Genomic DNA, 10,164 nt, shown 5'->3' with positions numbered 1-10,164 from the left:
AGTATAATAAATATAAATAGTACAATACAACTTAAACAAAACCTAAAAACTAAAAATGTTCAATGACCATAACTATTAAATAAAATGTAAACGTATACCTAATCATTGAAAAATCTAATCCATGACGAACCTAAAAATGATCGAATAATAACTACCAGACCCTCTTTAAATAAAAGTTTTATTTATTTTTGAACGAAAATATTTTTAAATTACTGTTAAGGAATATTATCATGTTCAACTTTTCTCCCCTGAGGCGATTTCTTCGATCTTTAATTATAGTTAGTCAATACATTCCTGGTCAGTAGTTGTGTCTTTCGAGTTGTGAAATTATATTTGTATTTTTAGAAGTTAGAATGGAAGATATCTCTTTTGTGATAAGTTTTTGTATCGCCTCAGCATTATTTGCAATGCCAAATCCTGCTTTTTAAATATAGGATCTAAAAATATGGATTTTGATCATTCAGTTGTTAAAATCCTGGATTTGATGGAATGTTGCAATCCTCTTATTAACGGTATAATTAAAGACATCGTAGGATATCTTTCACCAGTTAACTTGCTGGTCATTTCAATGGACTCTAAAAGTTGAACACATTCTGTAAAGATAGTTCATTCATCCACAAATAAAAACAATTATAAGAGACACACAATTATAAGAGACTCACATTCACACAATTATAAGAGACTTTAAAAATATAGACTAGACATCAGCAACTTTCAAATGAAGAATATCTTATTGCTCGCTTTCGTACACTTCTCCAGTGAAACGGTCTTTTCCATAAATCTCCTACGACATCTGTAGGTTATAGATCTTGTAATTATAAGTTAATTATAAGTTAAGTTTTAATAGTAACTTTAAAGACTTACATTTATGGAAACACTTCATTATATGCTTTAATGATGCTGGTATCAGTGAAATTTCAGTTTAATCAGCTTGTAACTTTGTAAGTCCCACCAAATGCAGAACAATATAGTATGGCCACTTCAGTGTCAATGTGGATCTCTCATAGATTAATCCATTTTTGTTGCATTGTGATTAACGTAGTAGGTCAATTTTACATCTCCAGTAACAATACCCTACAGAAAACTCTTCTTTGCTTGGCAAGCAATGAAACTCTATTATTTAAAATATTATAAATGTCATCTTTCTTATATACCTGAAGGTTCCTTTAGGGTTTGAGTTGGATTTCACTACAATTGGTAATTTATTGTTATAAACTGTTATATCCCTCTGGACCGTCTTCGCTATTGACATTAAAATCGCCGGTTTTAAGAATCGAAATTGAGAATTGACATATGATGGAGCAACATCAATTGGGCAATCAATTTGGGGAAAATGACGACTAACTATTAATAACAATAAGTGTGATTTCTCACCATAAATGAATTTAAATAATCTTCATTTAGTGTATGTAAAGAACAAATCGTAACATAAACTTTCCGTACAATAACGCTTTTTTTGCAAATTCCCACGGGCGATAGGCTTTTAAATTTTTTAGAAAAAGACAACAGCAAAAAAACACGCTCTCTACTCTACTCGTTCGCTCTGGAAAGGTAAGAAGAGTCGCGAAACAATAGATATCGCGAGTCAGGCCTCCAGCCTGCTCTTTGATATTCGGAAACGGAGACTGTATAGATTATGTCGCTATGCCTTTATTTCAGAATTTTAAATTTTCGAAAATAGTGTGGGTTTCCGCCGTACTCTTTTGTCTTTTTTTATTTCAGCGTAATTAAGAGATGGCGTATCATTATTCTGCCTTCTTCTTGTTGGTTTTTGTTCTGCAACGTGAAGCTGTACATATTTAGAATTAATAAGAGTACAGTGTATGGGATGAAAATAGAAAGTTCAGAAATTTATAGCAACAATAGGCTCTGATTTCTTTCTGCGCCAACATTGTAGTTGCAATTGAGTCTTCCTATAGTCTCAGCATTATTAATTGACCCCAAAAAATCTTAAGTTATATTGTACGAGGGTTGTCTTTTATATTTTGGGATTTGATATAAAGTAAGTTTTCTATCAATATTTTTTAATTATCAAACTGGTTTCGTCATATTACCGGACCAATTACTGCGAATGAATATATCGACATCCTGAATAATGTTCTTACTGATACTAGCATATTGCCTTCGAACACTACCATACATCAAGATGATGGTGCATCAAAATGTTCAGCCTTAATTAAAAATATTTACTGGCCCAGCACTGTTGCCTGACTTGAATATAATGAATAAAATTGAATCGTTATGAGGAGCTTTAGAGCAGATACTGAGGTGTAGGCAATGAGGCCGATGTTTTGGTACAAGAATGGGACGATATTCCGTTGGAAACTATTCAGACACTGTACCAATCTATTCTCTGAAGAATTGACAACAAATATTCATCAAAACAATCGCCTTGAACACTACATCATCATTCATCCATCTAATTTATACTGTTCTAAATAATGTCTCAAATTAATGATAAGTCACTTTAAGACTGTGTAGTAGTCAAATTCATCTATATACTTCAGTTTATATTATGAAACAAATAACACAATTTGCTTTCTCATTGATTTTTATGCTTAAATCATCTACAATATCTGTGTAATTCTGAGATTTAAAAAGAAAGATCTTTGGCTGTCCTGATTATTGCAGGGTTCAAAATTTATCTGTAAACACCATTACTTTACATTATATATTTTTTTATTAAGTAAACCTAATTATTACTAAAAATATTTAAGATATATAAAATAAAATATCTTGTAGTTTATTAAAAATAGTTCATAATTTGATGGATTATGATACACGTGTTCTAAAAAACGCCTTTACTACTTTCCTTTAAATAAAATATGTGAATCGCTGCGTGTAAATTATTTCCACGAGAAATATTTTCCTCCAGGTCTAGACATTGTTAGAAAGAGTTGACTTCCTACTCTACCCGAATTGGTTTATCGTGCCAATATTGTTGGTTTGATGACAAGCTGGGTTTACCAAATTCCTTTGCTTTGCTTCTTATATTTATGAGATAGTAGAGACCGAGCCAATAACTGGATCACCACCGCTGTATTTAAAGTTCCGATTGATGAAGAAACTTGTAAAGCAGCCTCACAAAGTCGTACCTAAAGTTGAAAGTTGCTTTAAATACATAGTTTCAAAGTTTCTCCCAGAAGCATATGTGGAGGAAAGTGTCTCGTTTGTAATCATACATTAAACGGCTTATGATCAACCAACAATATAACGACCACGACGGATCCTCAAAAGGAATGGTGGATTGATTTTAAGGATGCCATAAGGAGATTTTTACGTAATCACAAAGATACTAATTATGACCAAAGTTCTACGTTGCCTAACGAGTCTAAAATTAAATATTCTTCATTACCACCTCAACTAGTGTTTGAAACATTTGAGACACATAAGTAATGAGCAAACTAATCAATTTCACCAGGCTATGAAAGATATTCTGTCAAACATGGTTACCAAAATCTCAAAAAACGTGCCAGCCTATGGAAACAAAGAAGCCATTTTCGGATTTAACACACCCAAAAACATAAAGAGTTGGTAGACTTTCTTTGTAGATCTATGTTGTTTATATTTTATGAAATAATTGTCAATTAATACTAAGCAAGGCACTCACTTCGGAGGTGTATATACTAAAATTGGAATGATATATAGAAGATTAACATAGCCCCTCTGCAAGGATGACACACAAAATCCGTAAGTGTTGCATTTTTTTTTCAGTTCAAAAATCACAGTTATATACTGACATCGTACAGGAAACACTCACAATTTCATACTTGATATATACAATCTGGATAACTTGACCATCTTTCTCAGGGACTGGCTTATACAGGGAGATATAAACTATTAAAATAAAGTAATCTTCACTAAGATAAAATAAGTATGCCAAATGTTATCACCACATCAATCAAATACTACGACTCGGCTATAATGTATTAGAATACCATTGCCATGTGTTTGTGTCCAACAGCTATTTATTTTTATTATACATTTGTGGTTGTATCTGACACCTGGAATTATAGATACTATTGTAGTTTTGACTCTTTTATGTAGCAAATTACTACGAAATATGTAACAACGTCCGTCATAAGAGGCTGATGAGTCTTTTATTAATAATAAAAAATTACTAAGCAATGTATAAGAAATTATATATTAAGGGTAGTTCACATTTTATTTGCAATGTTTATGCTTTTCGAACATAATATACCACGAATAAAATTTGATGTTATGCTCTCAGAACTGCGATACACATATCTATCTTTATTATGATCCACTTCCCAGACTGCACCGAGATGCGGTTTGCAGAAAATTTTCCATAATAAACGACCAACGAACGCGCGGAATTCTGATTCGTCCGGTCCATCCATCTCGGAGATTGCGGGTCCGTGCCTTCGGTCCAGAAAAACAAACCGAAATCTCCCTAACCTTGGGAAAAAAATGACAGTCATTATCCCGATCACGCTCGGGGCTGTCGTGCTGAATCGAAATTAGGTAAATTCGATGTGAGAGGACCTCAAATTAATCGCCATAACAGTTTGTCCTGAACGGGAGAGTGCCGGGCCAAGAAATTGATTTAGTTCGGTCGTATAAGGGCTGCCTCGTGTTGCGGGGAGGAATTGGGGTGGGGGGATGTTTAGGCCTGAGAAAATAAATTTCCAAATATTTACGAAGAACATATATTAGGATCTGGATTTTTTTTCAACGTCGTCTAATGGATTTTATTTTAATGTTATCTATTCTTAGCGATATACTGAACTCTCATATTGAATTTTACCAATTTTTATTTTTTATACACGTTAAAAACTAATTACTCAGTACAGCACTTTCGATAAACATGATCTTCTCTGTCAATAACATTAACTTTTACAATATTTTTTAAGCTGTACATTCTTATTCATTCTTCTAAATGTTTATAATCTTCTAAATCTTCTTAAATTATCCGAAATAAATATCATGATCTATTATTAGACCCAAAATTGGTTTAATAAGTGAGAAATCCTGATAAACTTTAGTGGTAACTCTATTATATCTCAGTTATATTATATATAACATGTATAACCTCCTTGAAACTAAAATTGACAATAAAAGCTATTGTCAATTTATGCCAATAAATGTACTGATTAACAGGTCGGTCTTATTTTCATATTTGACCTCATTTAACTTAACTTCCGAATTCGGTGAGTTAAAGCATTTGGTAAGTTTTTATTGCCATTTTTTCAAGCAGAAAAATAAATAAAACTGTTACTATAGTAGTGGGTTCAAAACCTTCCAGAACCTAAATTTACTTTATGTTTATAATTGTAACTATAAATATCATGGGTAAATGTATAAACTTCAACGGAACAACTATTCCAATCACGACGGTAACCAGGCTGACCAGACCGGATGTTCTTCATTATTCTGCTAAGTGTCCAACCGCGATAGTCTAGTGCAGATAAATATGGAGACTAAACATATTTTTAATAAATATATGCAGTGATTGATCTAATATGTATTGTTTAAAATTAGATTAAAAAATATTAGTGCATCATGATAATTGTAAACATTTTATAGTATTATAAAGAGTAAATAAGCTTATTGCATATCGGTAAAAAAACAACATAAATATTGGAAAAATAATATATACGATTTCATTACCTTCCTTCTTCATTCTGAAGAGTGAGTTTTAGTTAAAACCAATATTAATACAGAAATCTGAAGAAATTATTTTAGGGAATTGGGTGATTTCTAACCAATTAAAAGAACTGGAACCAAGAATGAATATTTTTCAAGGATTGCTTAGACAGATCATAATAAAAAAACACTTTTTTAAAATTTATTACTATATTATTAAAGGAACTAATCTAGGATGACATATTGGCAATTACTTAGCCCCTAATAAAATAAATAAAATATAATTAATAGTACTTTTCAGTGTTGTCACCAGTTAGTACCCTTCACTACACAACTATGTTACACATGATTACATGGTTTGGTCTTATTGAGCTTGCGCCCTAGTTCAGTGTTAACCAAGGTTCAGAGTTGCAGCAGTTCGACGTTTACATGCCAGTGGAGTCTTTCCTCATACCTATTGCGTATCCCATAATTTCCTCTGTTACAATGCAATCCGAAGGTTTAGGTACGAGTAATTGTTCCAATAGTATCTGTGTGCATACTCCATACTTCTCAGGGTTATATTCCGAAATTAATTTTAAGAAATTTACATAGCTGAATTCCATATAGGCTTTAATATTTGTTTGTACAGAAGCATTTTGTTACGTACGAATAACTGAATCATAAAGATTCATCTCGAGGTACTTAGAATTGTTACTATATAGGGTAATAATATTATACATATTCATTGGTATATAAACAGTTTGCTTGTACGTGCATTCAGTATGCAGCGATTAATATTTATACTTGTGTATTACTGATTTCTGGCAAAAAAAAACAACAAAATACATGTTTGTTAAAATATAAATATTATTTCGAATTAATATTAAATTATTGTATCGAAATGTTGACAGAAGCGAAAATTAATAACGGACAACGTTTTTTCATTAATAAATCTCCACACGCGTCGATAGTGGGAGATCGAAAATGTATTGGATCTGACGGAGAATTAATGTAAAAAAGCTGCGTTGTTTTTAGTAAAAACGTAACAGCTTCAAAACTAATTATTTTCATGGGTATCTGTTCTATTTGCACAGCGGCATTTTCGAATTGATGGTCGTTAGTTACGCCTAATTTGCTTTTAACAGCTAAAAACTAGCAAGTGAAATTCAATAAAGATTAATGTTTTGTGAAACGATTTGTAAAAGTTCGAGTGACTCTCAATTTTTTAGTCTGGCCTCGATAATTTCCGATACATTGAAAATCGCTACTGTGTATCGGCATTTTCCTATATAATATTCTCTTTATATATAGTAATATTAACTATTTAAAGCCAAGTTATATTATAATAAGTTATAGCCAGAATTTTATAGTATAGTTGGAGTGGTTCGGTTTATAATTTTCTGCGTTTTGACCAATAGTTGTATTACATCTACGATGCTGTGATTTAGTAATCCTTGTTTCATGTTTTTAGGTGAATGTTGATTAAATTCGTGAATCCCTTTGATTTCGAGGCCATGGTTCAGTTCCTCATTACAATCGTAGCCAGAAATATTGGTAATTAATCGTAAAACTGTCTTTTGACACTCCAGACTTATTATAAGCCCAAATATGTTTGATTATTGTGTCATAAATTAATAGTCCAGTTCACATTCTTTGCATAACACCAAAACCAACTCACCATTACTTAAAGAGAAATTAGACAGTTTAAAATATCTAAATTTAACTCTCAAAATAGAAAGAGATGCGGAAATAGCAGCAAAAAATATAACAAAATCTATACAAGAAGCCGCATGCTATGCAACACCTAATAGCGCTACATATCAGAAGTTTAATTATATTTTATCTATAATTAAACAAAAAATTACCGAAAAGAGAAAACTGCGAAAAAGCTGACAACAAATCAGAACAGAAGAAAACTATAGAAAATTCAAGAATGCCACAAAAGAGCTGAAAGAGCTAATAAGTATGGAACAAAATCAAGGAATTCAAAAATATTTAGAAAACTTTACGCCAACTGATGCAACGGAATATTCTCTTTGGAAAGTAACCAAAAAATCAAAAAACCTCAACAACATAATCCACCCATTAAAATTGGCAATACCTGGGCTAGGAATGATAAAGATAAAGCGGAAGTTTTCTCTAAACGTTTAAAGACAGTATTTAATCCGTACCCGTCTGAAATATCCGCAAGAGAAGAAAATAACATAGTTGGTCTTCTTAATACTCCGTTTCAAATGGATCGGCTATATGAGAAATTTTTCTGTTGAGGAGTAAAACAAATAATAAAGAAATCAATTCTAAAAAAAGCTCCTGGTTTTGACCTAATTACTTAGTCTTAAAAGAGCTCCCAGGAAAGTGCATCCCATGGAAAAAGCATATAAGCGCAGAAAAAAGAAATATTATTCCAGACCATCAATTTGGCTTCCGTAATAAGCACGGAAAAACAGAACAGGTACATAGATTAGTCAACCAAATTTACAAAAAATAAAAGATAAAAATATTACTCCGCTACATTTCTAGATATTTCTCAGGCCTTGGACAAGGTATGGCACACTGGACTACATGTTAAATTGAAAGAGCTTTTGTCCCATACGCAATTTCAACTGCTGAAATCGTACCTCACGGGGTGACGAATACACTGACCTACACATAATATATTCGGGTGATCCGCAGGGCAGTGTCCTTGGCCCATTGTTATATCTATTATATACAGCTAACCTACCGACCTCAAGAAACACTACAGTTGCAACATATGCTGACGACGCAGCGGTTTTATCATCACACGAGGGTCCAATATCAGCCACAAGAAACCTCCAACTTCATCGTAACAAAGTCGAATTGTGGTTGAAAACGTGGCGTATCAAAGCAAATGAAAGAAAATCTATCCCTCAGTAAAATTGAATAACCATGAACTTCCGTAAGCAGACTACGTTAAATATCTGGGAAAGCATTTCGATAGACGTTTGACACGGAATAAACATATAGTTACAAAACATAAACAGCTTGAGCATAAACTAAACCAAATATACTGGCTGATAGGGCGAAAATCTAAATTATCATTAGATAACAAGGTTTTTCTGTATATGTCAATACTTACCTATGGTATTGAACTGTGGGGTACTACTAGCAAATCTGATATAGATATCCTCCAGAGGTTCCAGAATAAAGTGTTGCGAGTCATCTTCAATGCCCCATATTACGTGGCCAACAAACTGATTCACTTACTGAAGTGATCTACTATATGTCAGAATATTATATATTATATTGTATAACTGAAATCATATAATAATACTTATTGCCCAGGGACAGATTGTTGACGTTGTAAGAGATTAATAAAAAATATATATGTGTATGTTTAATCCTTTGGTGACATGGATATCTATAACAATTTGAGCTAGAATGTTAAAAAAATATAGCTTTATTTATCTCTCAAATAACTTCCGTCACTGTACAAAAAACATCCTATATAATACATTTTTTTTATTGAGAACTAGTATATAGCTACTTTTCAAAAGACTTATTTGATGGAATTGAACAAATAAAAAATAAGCAAACCATGGTATTTTTTCCGAAACATTTACAAGGAACACAATAGTCATGTCTCTATTTCGAGAGAAAGAAAAAACTAGAGCGCCGAATAAAACAAAAGCCACCATGAAACACAAGAAAACGACCATTTTAGCGGGATTTTCCGTCTTGGTTTGTCCTTTTCTAAAACGTTCGGAGACAATGTCGTAGCAACTGCTACAATACCCCCCCATTTCGAATTCCGGCTCTTTTGACCGAACTAAAAAATTACACTCCATTTTTTTTCTCGGCGGATATTCTAGATTAAACTTTAATTGCTGCAGCTCTTTTCTCCATTTGCATAATGGATGACCCACTAGTTTTGCCCAGCGCTTATACTGGGTGTAGTTTTCTATTAGAGTCCATATAAAGGATTTATGGGGTCGTGTGAATTGTTATGTGCCAAATAAAAATGGTTTTATGTTCTCCTTTTATTAGTCTACAGGATGTTAACTTAATGTATATGCAATTGTAGAATGGTTTTGCGCGATTTTAGCAGGAAGGCGCTGAGAAAGCCATATCGCTGCATTTCATTGGTTGACAATTTCTCATGCAACATGTGACTAACCGCTGATGTCACATTACACAGACCAATTAAATTTGAAATACCCAAAGGTAATTACTCAAAAAAAAAATTAAAATTCTATATAAATACAGATATTATTAAATATTAAAATGCTAAAATATAAGTATATGTAACATAGTATATATACATATATATATATATATATATATATATATATATATATATATATATATCCTGGTGAATATAATCAAAATTGTCTCTAGGGCATTTTCCCTTTTTCCCCCGTATTTTCCAAAGTTGGTTCGCTGTGAGTGTTTTTTAGAGACTTCAGAAGATTTTTCAGAGAAAAAAAGTCGGTTCAAATTAATATGAGACGGCTTTTTGAATGATGTGGTATATAATATTAATAATCCATCACAGCATAAACATATATTTAAGAAATATAAATCGACAACTACAGACAGAATCTCTGAACGACAAGC

The 10,164-nt window shown here is 32.2% G+C and overlaps 1 non-coding gene across 1 annotated transcript; it reads left to right on the top strand.

Annotated features, from left to right (window-relative positions):
• The first annotated feature begins 3,602 nt into the window (after positions 1–3,602).
• LOC143196763 (U6 spliceosomal RNA) lies at positions 3,603–3,709 on the top strand. The gene has a single exon (XR_013005831.1). It is a non-coding gene; the product is annotated as a U6 spliceosomal RNA (small nuclear RNA).
• The last annotated feature ends 6,455 nt before the right edge of the window (positions 3,710–10,164 follow it).

Source organism: Rhynchophorus ferrugineus, unplaced genomic scaffold (assembly GCF_030347505.1).
Source record: "Rhynchophorus ferrugineus isolate W39M unplaced genomic scaffold, kcgeb_rfMv2 rfM4, whole genome shotgun sequence".
NCBI classification, from domain to species: Eukaryota; Metazoa; Arthropoda; class Insecta; order Coleoptera; family Curculionidae; genus Rhynchophorus; species Rhynchophorus ferrugineus.
Note: the sequence above shows the minus strand (reverse complement) of the source record. Positions and strands in the feature narration are given on the sequence as shown.